The sequence below is a fragment of the Melospiza melodia genome, chromosome Z (assembly GCF_035770615.1).
Source record: "Melospiza melodia melodia isolate bMelMel2 chromosome Z, bMelMel2.pri, whole genome shotgun sequence".
Classification (NCBI taxonomy): Eukaryota; Metazoa; Chordata; class Aves; order Passeriformes; family Passerellidae; genus Melospiza; species Melospiza melodia.
The window spans coordinates 24,887,193-24,903,469 of record NC_086226.1 but is presented as its reverse complement, the minus strand read 5'-3'; positions in this window follow the sequence as shown (position 1 = coordinate 24,903,469).

Sequence of the window (16,277 nt, the reverse complement as noted above, 5' to 3'; positions counted from 1 at the left end):
TCCCCGGTGAATCCTGAATGAAAAATACTTGAAAACATATTCTTTATCAGAAAGGATTAATTGATTTAAGCATCGTTGCAAGCATTTTGAAAATTCATAAATTCTCAAACTACTACGTTAATTCCTGAGACTATTTTTACCTTTTGCTCCTGTGCTTTTTGTTGTCTTATTTCATATTCTGTTACTACCTGTAACCTACATTAATCCTATCTCACTGCAGTGCAACAATAAAGCAAATAATTATCTAAGGGATGAAAAGAGTCTAGTCCTCACTACCTTGCATAAGGATGAAAATGGAACATTTCAGGGACATCAACAACTCATTTCTCTTAAGAGTACCCAAAAAAACTTGCGCCCCCCAAAAAAGGAGCAAGCTTTAAACACTCCATGAATTCTGGCTAAAGTAAGAAGCTCACAAAGAGCACTAAGCCAGGGAGACGTGCACACTATCACTTCATCTGACAAAAATTAACCTGTTTCTCACCACCAGCCAGTTCATAGACCCAAACTCCTTCCCCAGCCCTGTGTGAAAGCCATGCCAAGGCACAGGAACCGGGAAATGTCCCAGGATGCAGAGATAATGCTGCCAGCAGCGCTGGCTCAAACACACTGAAGTTAAGCTGTTGCTGTACAGCAGTTTCTTCAGACTGCTAGGTTTCGTGGTCCTGGCTGCATTTTTCACAACATCCACTTCAGTACAGGACCTGGTGAAAAGTTCTGGAGCCCTGTTTCCTATCTCGTACATTCCTATTTCTCTTCTTCTTTAAGACATCCACAACTTGAGACACCTCAGGAGGCAACACTTAATTGCAACCAGTTCCCAAAGTGAGCTTGTAAATTATGTTCTATGTTTACATTATGTACTATGGGGATTTCAAAACTCTAAACTGCGTTTTTTCAGTTAAAAAGGCCTGCCAATTAAAAAGCTGAAACTTGGCCAGTTTTAACTCCAGAGGAGAATACTCTCTGTCCCAGACCACCATCCAAACACACCCTTGCTTGGGTACATACAGCTCTTGTACCGTTTGGGTATCTCGAGTGCAGAATTAAAAGATCCAAGAACAGGGATACAAATACAAACACTTGTGTAAACAACTGGAAGCAAATAGGAAATTGTTGGGTTTTTTAAATTTTATAGGAAGAATTAACACAGCAGTAGTAGAAATTACCTTTCTACAGAAGCAGTTCTCACAACTAGCATGCTTAATACTGCACCACAACTAGTTACTAGGTGTGAAATCCAGTTGTTACATGCCACCAATAGCGTGTGGAATTGCTGTAGGAAAATACCACAGACATGTTTTCTTCTCTTTTTCTTTCGGTTCCAAAGAGAGTCATAAAACCTGTCTGGCTCCCTGGGTAGCTATGTTAACATTAAAAATACTGACCAACAGAAATGATTGCAATCACACTCTATAAATGATCAATCAAAATCCAAATTATCAAAAATGCGGAAGGATTTATTTATCTTTTTCTGCAACCAAAATACAGCCCTCAAAACCACCAGAGCCAAACAGACAGTGTTGAGCCTGGTTCAGCGCTGGGTGAACCTGGATCCCACCTCTATCGCATCGGACCCTCCCCCGTTCACGCAAGCCGCTTCTTGCAGGGATGTTTTATACAGTTTATTATGCCCAAGGTGAAGGAGTCCCAGTTTCTTTTGTAATTCTGCATATTCATAGTTGGTTCTTCCAGTGTGCAGAGCCCGACAATCGCCATTTCCTGGTTGAGAGCCAGTGCTGATGGAATCCGAGAAGTCGCATATTCGTATGTATCTTTCTGGAGACTTTGGCCATCTTGATCGATGTTATCAACAGGGCGATGATCGCTCTTAGGTGTCTTCCGATGACTCGGGATAATGGTGATCATTGTGCTGGGTGTGTGTATTCATAAGCTAAGTGCCGATTGTTCTCCTGCCTCCTTCAGGAATTTCGGAATTTGAATAGACGTCTGCCTCTCGCGCTGCTTGTGGTCAGAGACTCATTTGGATTTTGCAATCTTTATAAAATACATGCTTTTATAGCATGAATTATTTCCCAACATATATTACAACACCACTACAATCTTTCACAGAAGAAGGCAATCACACAGATCAGCGTATGGTCAAACTGCCCCCTAATTCTCATAAAGTCCGTCTACTCTGGATACCGTTTGTATTTTTATATCTCAGTCAACACAGAACTGAGAGCTGCAAGAAAAAAAGAAAGAAATATGAACAGTCCTTGGGTAAGGAAAATACTGGACTGTCAGGAACTAAAAATAGTTGATAGCATCTGTATCAGGCAATTTTTTTTACCCTCTACCAGTGTCCATTTCAGGCATCGTGTTAGCATGACTTTAGATTTTGCAGCTAAATGCACTTGGCTGCAATTTGAGAGACCTACAAGAAAAAAAACCTTACCAGACTTTTTTTCCCCTCAAGTGACAGGTGCAAATTAAAAAATGAAAGGGCCTACAGAAATATAAAATTTTCTAATTTTAGAAAAATATAGTATTAACATCAGATTCCAAGGGGATAAAGATATCTTCTGGGAGCAGCAAGGAAATTCTCTCAGAAATGTTTTTTAGCCTAAGAGACAAGCTAGCCACAGGAACAGGAGAGAGCCACTTCTTTTAAAATGTGTGAATTACTGAATGCAAGAGCCATTGGACTTTCCAGTTTCTGTTTTTAACAAAAAGTAAGCTATTAACTTGTGTTTATGAAGACTGTAATTGGACTTCAATGTTTTTGAGACAGCTTCTGAGCAAAATACAAAGAAACTACATTACATGTTAGTAAATGCAGCATTTAGAATAGCAACTAAATAGTCCTATCTCATAGTTAAATGTTCAGTTCTTCATAAATTGTGATCAACAGTTAAATCCCACCTACACCTAAGGCATCCATCTATACCTGCTTGTGTAACTAATATTTTCCACTCCACTCTCTATCCCTTCTCTCACCACAGTCCTCAAGCCCTCAGCCAGGCACAAGCCAGCTTCTCACCTCAACTGCTGTTAGCAATTATGAAGCACCTGGTGGTAATTACCTGAGCACCTGCCCCATCCACAGCAGCTGTAGGTCCCTGACTGCTGGGAGAACAGGTCTGAAGTGCACACCTGAACACCACCACCACCACCTCCCCCCAACACACACACACACAAAAAATTACAACTTTTCTAAATCATTTGAAAATCATTTGAGACTACTAAAAGATCAGGACATGGAGGGACTTGTTTATCCCCTTTAGGCTAATCAAGAAAAAGTTTATATCCTTCTCTGTAAAGGGAAGACAGGGGGGTTTTTCTTGAAGCAGAAGCATGTTTTATCAGGCCAGTTTCCTTCCTCATTTGTCCCTGCTCCCCAGGAGGCCATTCACTGGGCATATATAGAAATATTTATGTCTGAAAACACACCTACATGAGTGCATGACTTGCACTGAGTGCATGACTTGCACTGGAGCAATTTAAAGCATAGATTTTATGGCACAAAAATGCAGAAATCTGTTCTAGAAGAGGCACATCTTGTGGAGTTGTAAGGACCCTGACAGCACATCTGCTACCAAAGCAACAATTCCTGCTCTGCAGTGGCTTAAGCAGGCTGAGATGGAAGTGTTTCTTCATCAATGCATAAACCACAACAAAGTAGTGGTGACAAGCCTTTTTTCAAAGTCTGACTGAAGGTTAGGGAAGCAGGTCTGCCTGCAGAGGGCACACAGAAGCATGACATGTTTGCCTACTGTGCACCTACAATTTCTACACCATCATATCACTACTTGGTTACTGAGCAAGCTGACAGTGTATGACAGGTTATCCATCCTGCACAGAAAGTCACAGAAAGGCGAAGAGAGGAAGAAAACACGGAAGATGTCAATGCAAAAGAAGTTGAAGGAGTGTGGCAAGGATTGAGCATTAAGGGACAGAAATAAGGAGACCATACCCTTGAACTGGAAAGTCCTGACAGGAAACTGCAAGTACTTCCATATATGAGTTCACCACCTGGACTTGCATGCTTCTCCACATTACCATTATTTCAATAATTTTGCTTCCTGAACAAGCTGCCAGGTTTCCAGTACCAGTCCTACCTCCCTTCGAGCAGTCTGCATATGAGCAGAAAGTTGAAAATAGATCAGGGATTATCTTTTACGCTATAGACATTCAAGACAGCCACAGAACTTCGAGGAAAAAGGCCATACTGAATGCCCAGGACAAAGAGATCTTAAGAAATTGGAAGAAGGAAGTATTGATTGAGGGTCACAGTTATGTTGAGGTTTAGCCTTTGAAAGGTTTGCTGCTTTTCTACTGAAAACTGCAGGTGAGAAAGCCTAGGCAGAAAAGGGAAGGAGAAGATATGTAAACAAACCCATAGCTGTATACAAGGACAGAAGCAGATTTCATCTTCACCAGGCTGAAGAGAGTGGTTTCCTTATTAGAAAAACAAAAGCCAAACCACCACAAGTTACATGTATATTCTCCCACTACATTTAGACATGACAACAATAAAAATGCACCATAAAACTACTGCAGTAAATAAGTCAGTGAGGAACAATAAGCAGCACACAGGTTAATAGTATCCATCATTGGAAAGATATCCATCTTTGGAAAGATGAGCAACTACAATCTGCATCCCAGCTCATGCTCAGTATTTACTTCAGTCTCAAATAACAATAAAGTCAAAGACAACAGATGACTGATGTTCCTACCTTCTGCTTTCCAAACACAGTTTTAAAAGATAGTTAATTGTAAAATCAGTCTCAAGTATGTTCGAGGCCTTGAGAGCTCTATAAGCTTAATCAACAACAGAAATAAAAACTACATCTTTATAACAAAGTCATAAAGATCACAACTTTACATCACACATATAGAATCCATTTTAATATTTATCTAAAGCCAATATTAAAATATTATAATTTGTATATAACTTTCTATTTGTAATATTGCTGAAAGAAGGCACACTTTTCTAAATAGCTACTGGCTTTGGTAACTGCTAAAGGTAATTTAGATTGGGCTGTACTACTGTTTAACCATCATTCTGTTGACAAAAATCTTGGATACATTAGTGTGTACATCTCCAATTCTGACATTTTTTGAAATTAAAGCGAGAGTAGAAATGGGCTAAATTCAGATACCTGAAGCTACGAATCAACATTTGCAGACGTAAATCAAATACACACGGAAAGATTTTCTATGGGAAGAATGCAAGACAAAATTCAAATATACATTCATAAGAATAATCAAAACAGTAGAAATGAAGAGCATCTCCACCACAGGAGAGAGTGCACAAAATCACACTCTGCAAGAAGAGAACAGGATTCGTATTTCTTAAAAGACTTCTCCCACGGCATGCCCCTCAGCCAAGTGCAAGGGGCCTCAAGGACTGAAGGAAACACAGGGAGTCAAAGGGAGACAGCTGCACCTACCTCACTGGGGGCTCCTGGGGAAGCAGTTTCCTTGGGAATCAAGCCCCTCTCTTCCAAGGGCACTTCCCCAAATGTGTACATTTCCTGGGGAACACCAACCCATCCCTTAAGAAACACTGGCAAGGCTGAATTGCTTGTGCTCCTTGCAGCGCAGGCACTCCAGCTGGAGCTCATCTTCCTTGCCCCGAGTCTCTTTCCACGCATCGCTTCGGGCGCGCAGCCCCTGGCCCCTCCAAGCACGAGCTTCCCGCTGCCTCTGCACGTGCCTGAGCTCCTGCCTGCGCTCAGCGCAGCAAAACCAGGCTGTTCCCAGCCAGAGAGAGAAGTCCTGTTGTAGAAGATTGGAGTGTCTGCTGGGCTCAGCACAGAACACCAGCATGTCAGGTACCTGGCTGAAGGCCTCAGACGCATGTCATCTTCTCAGCCGAGACTAGCATGGCAGCAAGTGCTTTGAAGTTTATCAGCGCAGCCATTCAATCATCCTGAACCATGTCCTGGTGCATGATGAGTCCCCGGAGCAATGGCAATGAGTGTTTTCTCCTCTCTCTCTTCCCATGGCTCACATAGGCTCTCTCATTAGCAGTCGTATATTTTCATTTTCAAGGTGAAATGCAGGAAAAATAGATTTGTGTGTACACATTTAGAAAATGCAGCATTGACATACCACTGGATTTTAAAAATTGAAGTCTTGAACTGAAGGGGGTCCAAAAATAGCGGTCTTGAACTGAAGGGGAGTGGCTTCTCTCTCCTTGGGATTTTAGGTCAATGAGTGAAGCTTCAGTGCACTTTACTGTAAGCTGATACCTGACCCAGGAGATTTAAATGAATGATTCACGGCAGGTCAGATTTGGGGCACTGAACTCTGTGTAATCTGTTGGATAGAAAAATGAACATGAAAATGTGGAAACATCATCAATAACTTGCAGAAATACCTATTTTGCCTTTAATGAAAGAAGTACATACAATTGGTTTAATTTGCTTTTCTATTAAGCCAAATTCATTTGTGCCAACGGCATGGAGAATTGCTTTCGTTGAAGTCTTGTTTCTGAAAAAGCACATTCTTTTTTTTTTCCCAAAAAATTTTTTCACCCCTAACAAGCCAGTAATTTTAGAAAAAGCCTGTAGCTTTTCAGTTTGACATGGTTTAATTTATAACAAATGGTAAACAGAGTATAGAAAATGGAAACACTAATAGAGACAGCCAGAGACAAACCATATTTTTTGTCACTAGTCAAATCTGTGTGGCAAAAAATGAATCACAGATATTTGCATTTGTCCCTGTGTAAAGCATTTGTCCCTCTGTGAAGCATACTTATGTGTGAAGCATTCCATTAGAAGGTGTGTACCTAAAATACATAAATGTTAGCTTAGTCAATTGCAGCCTAAATTCTAGTCAGTGACTGAGTATTCAGTACCCATTCATGGATGCTTCCAATTCACATATTTCAGAAAGTATATTATGCTCCCATTTGCTTAAATGTCAAATGACAGAATGATCCCGATAAATACAATTTAAAACCAAGGAACATTTAGAAATCCCCCAAGTGTAGCTCAACAATCTTTTTGAATCAAAATGCTTAAGTCAACATGTAGGAGGAAACCTTCATCTAGTTTAAATTTATGCTGAGGAGCTGGCCCTAAATTTTACTTATATGTTTTAGTGCTTTTCTTCACCACAGCATTTCTTGTAGCACCCCGTCCTTCCAATTACTCTGTATTACTCTGTATCAAATGATTTGCTCACCAAAGCCAGCCATGAGGGAAGTTGTGTCCCCATATTCCCTCAAGCAAGAAGCTTGCTGGATGAGGATCACTTGTATTCATCCTAAATTCTTTTAACATTTCCATGTGTATTTAACATTAGCTTTCTCTGCTTGAGCTTGCTTTGACAAGCATATAATACGTGTGAGAATTATGTGAATACAATACTTGAGGCCACTGAAAAGCTTGGGGAAAAAAGTCGCACTACCACAATTATTTCAGAAACAGAGCCACTGATCCTGAATACAAATAAATTGTAACAGATACCCCAGCCATTGTATGCAGAAGTGTACATATAAATATTTAGCTATTCATTTGCAAAGTATTAAGAATAAAGATCCTGAGTTACAGTTGGTCATGAGATAAAATCATAAAGTGGATCCTTAGTAATTTCCAATGCTTGGCCTTAGGAAGAACTTTCAGTGTCATCTCATGATGATACTGGGGCCCCAGAGGGTTTTAAAGATGTGAGGTAGACAAATGTAACCGTAACATGTCCAAACAGGTAATGATGACGTCTCTGCTGGGACCTTATTCAGAATCTTTTTGCACTGCTGGGACATACCACAAAAATGCATCCAAGCTGTGCATTCTGTATATTCCTTGGTAATCTCTAATATGGGGTTTTGTTTTTCCTTTTGCCCTTACTTCTCCTGCATTTACCTTCACCAAAAGAATTTTGTGACATCAAGTTGCTAACATGCAGTGGGCTAGATGTAAACTGTACTGTCATTCATATTTCTCTTTCCCCCTAAATTTTACCTGGCAACATTTCCACTGTTGAAAATAAACCATTTATGGCAAACAGAAATGTAGTTAATTTGGAGAACATAACAGAGTCATTGTTATTGCAATTCTTCAAGTAAATTTACAAGTTTAGGCATGCTAAATCTGATAATGACTCAACACATGGTTAAGTTGGGTTTATAAAAGTGCTATGATAGCTGTTTTCTAACAGCTATCTATTCTATTAAGGCCATTAAGAATAAATAAAACCAAAGGAAATAGGCAAGCGAAAACTACTAAAGGAAAGCAAGATGAGGACAGGAAGAACTTGTTAATAGCATACTGAAAACTGAAGAAAAATGCTTCTTAAATGGAAACAGTGAATATTAAGTAGAAAACAAAGAAACAAAGATAAAGGAAAATTACTTCAGTGAGGTACAAAAATAATCAAGCTTCAAAATGGACAAAATGCAGAGCAGAATCAAAATCAAACCATACTTTTGTAATTACTGACAGTTTTTATTTTATTTAATCCAACCAATTATCTAAAATGTGAATTAAGCACACTTGATGTCTGTGAATTGTCTTCTATAACACTTTTGTGTGTATCATTCTCAAAAGTCAAGTGTGCACTGATTGCACTTCAGACAATGTTACATTTCTAGTACGCTGGAGAGAGGAAAAAAGCCCCACATATTTAAACCATCCATTTAGCATGAAATTACCTGGAGTTTGGGTGTGTCTGCTCAGCTCTCCTTTCACCCAGCATTGCCCTGCTCGTAGCTGGATGCACCAGGCTGGAGCTCAGGGCAGCCACGTGTGGCACAGGCCAGCCAAGGCTGCTGAGCTGCCAAGCCCAAGGTCATCTCCTCTGCTGGAGGCAGTCAATGTGAAAAAAGCTGGAAGCAAGATCTGGCCCACATTTTCCCTTAGGAGCTGCTTTTAAGCCACACTGCACCAGCAGCCTGTCTGTGATCCTTACCCAGGATTGCCACCGCACCTGGCTACTCGCTAGAGAGGCCACAGCTGCCACCTGCCAGAGCCACACTTGGCTCCTCGCTCCCTGTCCCTTGCAGAGTGGCCACCTTTGCTGCACCCTGTCAGCAATGGGTGTTTTGTGAGGTTAACAGCAGACCTGCACACACACAGCTTTGGGAGCCCAGCATCTGCATAAAAGCACCGTGTGTCACGCTGATGGTCTGCAAAGTTTCCAGAGTGACCTTGGTCCATAGGTCCTGACGGCCATTAACTCTGGGCTTATCCTCTTCTGACCTTGCAGGCACAAGCAATCACCCTGGTTACTGCCACAAGAGCAAAAGCCAGACTTACACTCATAAATTACTCTCCCTTTTTGGCCAGGTCACAAACTGGAGGCTTTGTGAGATGAACACTCCTTCTGACAACCCATTGTTTTGATGCCAGTCTTAAAATATCATCAGATCAAGGCATGAACACCCATCAGGGTGTTCCATCCAGCCTGCTGCTTCAAGTGCTTGGGCTTGAGCAAAAGCCATTTTTCCTTTGCTGTGAGGGGAATGGGGCACATAACCATTGGACTTCTGAGCTGGTGCAACATTTCTGAATGCACAGCCAGCATGTCATAGGGTGTGAGCAGAGCATAGAAAAAAGTGCTTGTTATATGATGTGGATAAAAAGCTGACGAAATGCCAAAGTAGTTGAGAACAGAAATCTGAGGAATAAACTGGGAGATATTGGAGCATCTCTATTGTTATATCAGCAAGATTTCCTCCACCTCCAGAATTTTAGTACAGGGGACATGGGAAGAACTGCCCATTTCCCTAAAGCCCATGTTTCAGTTGTTGTTGGGAAGCTATTAATGCAAATAGGGCTGTGCTTTCATTCCAGCTGGTTTTGCCTCTGAAGGCACTGCAGGTGGCAATGCTTTGTGTCCTTTGATGAGGGAACAGACAGTGGCAGGTGTCCTGTGGCTCCCACTAGTAGAAAGAGCACAAAACCAAGGATCAGCCTGCGCCTGTTTGCGGAAAGTGTTTGACAGTGGCTGCTAGCAGACACATTTTGATCAGAGACAAGGAGGACAAACATGAATGGATTTCCTACAAAGCCACTTCTGCTTCTTTTCTCCCTCCCCCATAGCTGATATTGCTACAGGGAAGCCCAGGGGTGGGAATGGAGTGTGCATGTAATCAGTTCTGTAGATAATGATAGACGGATGGTATCAGGAAATTAAACTAATATTTCTAGCAAGGCAAATGACAACAGGAATTCAGCATTTGGGTTTGAAAGACTGATGTAAACTTCAATAAGATAACAGCCAGGATTTTTCATAGTGACTTTGCACCCTTCAAGTTTTGAGGGCCAGATTCGAAAGATATTAAGGCATTTGTTGTTTAAAAAAAAAAATTAAAATCAAACTCCTAAAGATTACCTCCACAAACACATGATAGTATATTAATCTAAAAATAACATCCCAGGGCTGCTGGGACTTTTCCGATAAGTTTCACTTGGATGACCTGTGGATGTGTGGATGTTTAGCCTTATAAGGCCATGCCACATTTTTCTTTCAAGTGACTTTACTTTCTCTTCTATTTCTGGGATAAAATATTCCATCATTTTTACTATTTTGGTCAGTTTAATTTAGGGCAGAAACATCTTTCTGGCACCTAATTGTAATTTCAAAATGTAAGTGATTTTTTCAGGCAGATGGGAGTTTTTTTCATACAGTGACCACCCTTTCTTGGGTGAAATTGTTAACAATATCATCTGTAACAATTAGGAGATTGTTGCCTTCTGATGCAAGGCAAGGTGACCTGGTTCTGAGGAAACGGCACGGCGACCCAAAGTCTCCAGGGTCACTCCGGCCAAGAACACACGCAGGCACCAGCATGGTGGACGGTCCAAAGGCCTTTATTGTCCCGTCTCGTCGGGTTTTATACTCGGGAAAGTTTTGTCTCTATGTCAGGGGGTCTTACCTTACTGTAATTTGTTGGTAAGGAGTAGAAGGTTACTAATGTTAGGGGGGTCTACATTCTTGGGTGATCCCTTATCACTAGGCGTTAGGGAGAGAGAAATCCTGCTGCTTTCCATGATATCGCGAGATTTTCTGAGCGCCTGACCCTATCTACTACATCTCCCCCCCCCTTTTTTCACAAATGAACGAAGTAGTCATATACATAGATACTGAAATGAGGCATGAGGTTGCTGACAAAGAAAGGGGTTTGGTAAACCTGGGCAGAAAATCTTGTGACTGGCAGTGTTCCCTGGTCGAATTCACAGCAGTTGTTGCCGGCCTATGAGCAGGATGTTGGCCCGTTCTAGGCGGGTCTGAACGAATGAGACTAGCTTGTTCAGCAGGCATGGTCCGAAGGTGACAGCTAAAAGTAGCATTGCCAATGGACCTATTAGGGTAGAAATTAGGGTGGTTGCCATGGTGATTAATTGAACCAGGGCTCGAACCAACTCTGTTGGGCTTCCCTGTCTTTCTGTCTCTGAGCCAGTCTGTTTCGGAGTTCTGCCATGGAGTCTCTCACGACTCCCATGTGGTCTGCATAGAAGCAGCACTCCTCCTTCAAGGCGGCACACAGGCCCCCTTGCTGCATGAACAGGAGGTCCAGTCCTCACCTGTTCTGCAAGACTACTTCTGAGAGTGAGGAGACTGACTTCTCTAGAAAGGAGATGGATTTCTCGAACCTCTGCAGGTCCTCGTCAATTGTTGCCTGCAGCTGTGACAGTCCTTGGAGCTGTGTTGCTAAGGCTGAGACTCCTGTGGCCATTCCTGCTGCTCCTAGGCTGAGCAGCATTGCGATAGTTATACCTGTTACTATTTCTCTTTTGTGGAGCGGCTGGGTTCCTCGAAACTTCTTCATCTGCGTGGTACAGGACCCTAGAAACAATCAGAACTTGGACACAAAAGTCGTTAGAGTCATCGAATTTGGCAAGGAACACACAGGGACTCACTCCAGATCGCTGGCAAACCCACATCCCAGATGTGGATGGGACTACCCACTTATTGTTTTTCCCATTGGGTTTGACAACTTTGGTGCAGACGTTGCCTTTCCGCCTAGCTAGGGTTGCATTGCCAAAGCATCTGCCCTGGCCTGTGACTTGACTCAGGGTGATTCCTTTGTGGGGGGTGTCCCATCTACATTGGTTGGGTCCATCTGCTGTGGAGTAACTGAAGGGAGTGTTTAAAGCGCCTCCTTCGTAAAAGGGAGGTTCGACATCGTAACAAAGCCAGCAGGATTCGGTTAGGTTAGGGTTGGATTCGTTCAGGGATAGGAAGGTAGCTTCTAACATACGAAGGATTGGGTCTGAGTCTGACTCAGCTGAGCGGCCTATCTGAAAGACTTCCGCATGGCCGGTCAGGATATCAGCGACCCTTGTGGGCAAGGCTTTGGGGTGGGTTGCGTTTCTCCCTTTTGGCACACTTTTAATCACTTTGTTGGGTCCGACTGCTCAGGGAGCCGACGGTTGGAGCCTAATAATTTGTACATTCACCTTTTCTTTTGGCCCTTGAAGGACTACTGTCCAAGTTCTGCCTATTGCCCAGCTAGGGTGATGTGGTTGCAAGACTGTCATGTTGTAGTATGTGCATTTTCGAAATTCGGGGATTTTATGGAGGTTTCAATAAAAGTTTCCGTGGAGGAAGAGGGGTGTTTTGCAACTGGCGGGTGCCCAGGTGAACTGTAAGAATTTGTTGGGCTCTTGTGGATCCCACGCAGGCCCCGATGGTCTGGCATCTGTGACAATGGTTTCGCAGCCCCAGTCCCCACTCTGGGTGATTGCAGTAGCTTTTCCCAGGGTTTGAAGCTGGGCACCAGTAGGATAGGAACATGTGTGTGGAGTGTAGGGAATGGGGGTCTACCTCTGGTCGTCCTGGAAACAGGTCGGTGATGCGGAGCACGAAGGATGGGGCGTTCGGTGTGGTGATTTCTTTGAGCACTTTGTCATTACTAAGGTGTTGCACGACCCACCTGAATGGCCGATGGGGGTAGTGATCTGGGCTGGCTTGCCCTCTGGCAACAAGCCCCAACAGCAAAATCTCACAGAAACATCGTTGATGCTTGGGTTCCACCCGTGCGGGTCTCTCGGGCGTTGCCTGGAGGCTTGGTGGTCCCATGTGCCCAGCACGGTCCCCTAAATCCCCCTTGGCATGGTGGAGCAGCTGCTGATAGGCACCTTGGTTGGGGGCAGTTTACTGCCAAGTGACCTGCCTGGCCACACTTAAGGCACGCCATCACACTGGTTATTGCAGTGTGGACTGCTGCTTGGATGGGAGCAAGGTGTTCCTCCTTTGCCACGTGTCTGATCATGTCGGCTATGTTAGCCCCAGGTGGCAGTGATCTTAAAATGTCCTTGGTGGCTGAGTTGCATTGCCGGCGTAGGCAGTCTGCCAGCAAGGGACCCTTAGCCTCTGAGGGTAATGAGGAGGAGTCTAATGCTGCCTGAAGCCTGTCCACAAACTGAGTGAAGCTCTCACTTTCGCTCTGTCTTATGGTGGACCACGGGGCAGGGTTAGCCACTACTTTGGAAGCAGAACGAATGGCCTCTCGGGCAGCCCGGGTGGTTGTCATAACTTCATGGGCCCTTAATCCCTCAGCCTGGGCCTTCGGGGTGATCATAGTGGGGTCTTTACCCATCAATCTCTGTATACTAGAGCCGTGCAGTGGATGGTCAGCCCCCGTTATCTGGGCTAGCTCCTTTGTGCATTGATCCTCCCACTCTTGTTTAAAAACAATCATTCCTGCCCCATCAAAAATCATTCTGCACGTCTGTTTAATGTCAAAGGGAAGCATGTCATCCCCCCCAAAAACGCCGTGAATAAGTGTGGTGACCATGGCAGAATTAATCCCCTTGTCTGCAATCGCTTTAATAATTGCCTGTACCTCTTTTGGATTCACTGGAGAATAGGTCCTTCTTTGGTTTTCGCCTGCCCCCCCCACGTGGACTGGGAACACTAGCTTGGCTGAAGGGGTGTACCCGGCGCAGGCTATCTTTATTTTTCGCCAGTCTTTAAGTGGGGTTCGGTCTTTCTCTGATGACCCCTTCACCCATGCGGGAGCACTGTGGCTAGAGACCTTATATGCTGCTGCTCTCCCTCTGTTAAGGCTAGAATCCGAATCGGAGCTCCCCAACTCCCTCTCAGACTCGTCCTGGCTCGAGTCTGAGTCAGAGTCGGAAGTGGAATGACCGAGCATTTCCGGGCTGCTCTGCCTTTTTCTCGGGTTCCGACCCCGCCCCCTCCTGAGGGGGGCAGACCGTTCCCTCCCCCTGGGGTCTCCCCGCCTCCTGCTGGGGGAGGTCCTTGCCTTATACGGGCTTAATTTGAATAGAGCGCTCTGATTGGTCTCACCCTCCACCGCGGGGACAACCCCCCCCCCCCAGCTCTCCCGCGCATGCGATGTTAAGCAGGCTGACTGTATTTCCGCCCTTTTCCCCCTCTTCTCTTCTGCCCTGACCACGCGGCCGGCCGCCATCTTTGAGCCCATACGGCGGCGGAGAGATTTTATCGATCCGGGTGGTTTCTGACCGTCCCGCTGCTTCCCGCACCTCCTCCGCCAGCCCCCCCAAAAAACACTGCGCCCCTTGCTCTGCCTCCTGCGTCGGGTCGGCAATCGGCGGGGGGGGGACGGGTAGAGGAGCCGCGGTTTTGCCGAGAGGCTCCGAGGGGGAGCTGGGATCTGGTGGGCTCCGCGGGAGGGTTGGGGGGTCTCCCGGGGGTTTTGGGCTTGGGCTCAGGGGGAGGCGGGACGCACCTAGCCCCCGCACATTCCCATCTTCAATCTGATGACTTTCCGGGGTGGTCTGGGTCGTAGCTCCCACCCCCAACTGCGGAATGGCTATCAAACAGCTTCTCGCAGCTTTCCAGGTTTCTTGCTCTTGTCGAGCTTTTTGCAGAGCCCAGATGACTCTGCCCCACGATTTTAGGGCTTTCCCCGAGCCTGAACACATGGTATCCTCGGCCAGGGTTTTCGTATAATTATCCCACACCTCTGGGTGTAAAATATCCACGGGACTTTCTATAGCCCCCAGCTTAATCAATATCGGCAATGCGAGAGTCATATCCTTAAGCTTACATTCAATTCCCCATTGTGCATGCATTTCACTTACTACCTTTGCAATTGCTTCCATGATTCGAGGGCATCCCCTCCGCTGCACAAGGCCAGCTGTGCAGCCGCCGTCCTCTCTCCAGGCGAATCCCCGTTCCCCGGGCGCTGGTTCGATCCCGGGTTTCGGCACCAGTTGTTGCCTTCTGATGCAAGGCAAGGCGACCTGGTTCTGAGGAAACGGCACGGCGACCCAAAGTCTCCAGGGTCACTCGGGCCAAGAACACACACAGGCACCAGTATGGTGGACAGTCCAAAGGCCTTTATTGTCCCGTCTCATCGGGTTTTATACTCGGGAAAGTTTTGTCTCTATGTCAGGGGGTCTTACCTTACTGTAATTTGTTAGTAAGGAGTAGAAGGTTACTAATGTTAGGGGGGACTACATTCTTGGGTGATCCCTTATCACTAGGCGTTAGGGGGAGAGGAATCCTGCTGCTTTCCGTGACATCGCGAGATTTTCCGAGCACCTGACCCTATCTACTACAGGAGATTTATTTTTATGTCTCTCTGACAGGAAAATCAGACTTCAGTTACTAAGATGGATGTCAAGTTCAAGTGATTATGTTGAGGATTTAATTCACACAAATCTGGTCACTTTCTCTAGGTCACTTTTTGAACACTCTGTGCAAGTCTTGGTTTCAGTGTTACTCACATTTTCTGAATTCTTACAGTTTTGCTCCTGTGCTTGAGATGAATATGAAATCATATCCTAGGACAAGGATTTTTCAGCCGAAAACCCCTGTAAGCCTAAATATTTGACCGGAAAGGAAGAACAAATTTACCCCCCCAAGAAGAACATTGCTTCATCAATAATTCTATATTGGGGAAGTAGAATTCTTCTTTGTTTCTAGTATTCATCAAATTATTTCTGCTGAAGCAAAAATGACAACTTTGGAAAACTTATAATAAAAGTCTGCTTCTGTGTGAATCTTTCCCTCCCTGAAATAAAAACAATCTAATGTGTGTCAAACTCGGTGTCACAAGGAGACTGAGGGAGTGTGTATTTCTGGCTTATTTGAATATATTTCGTGCAAGATATATGCCTAAATTCCAGTAATTCACTCAGTGTTGCTTGTCATAGTGACCATAGTGACAAGAAGTGCTCTACAGACTTTGGACTTTTGAACAGCAATGTTTTCCTGATCCAACCTAGAACAGTCCTAGCACTCTGGACAAAAGGTAAAATAACTCACACTTGATTTTGCAAGCCTGGAGCAATGGAAAAAAAATCATCCTTAATCAGATGATGTTCAAGAGAAGCATACTGGGGGGCACAAACCGAATAAAACATTATTGTCTAAAACCA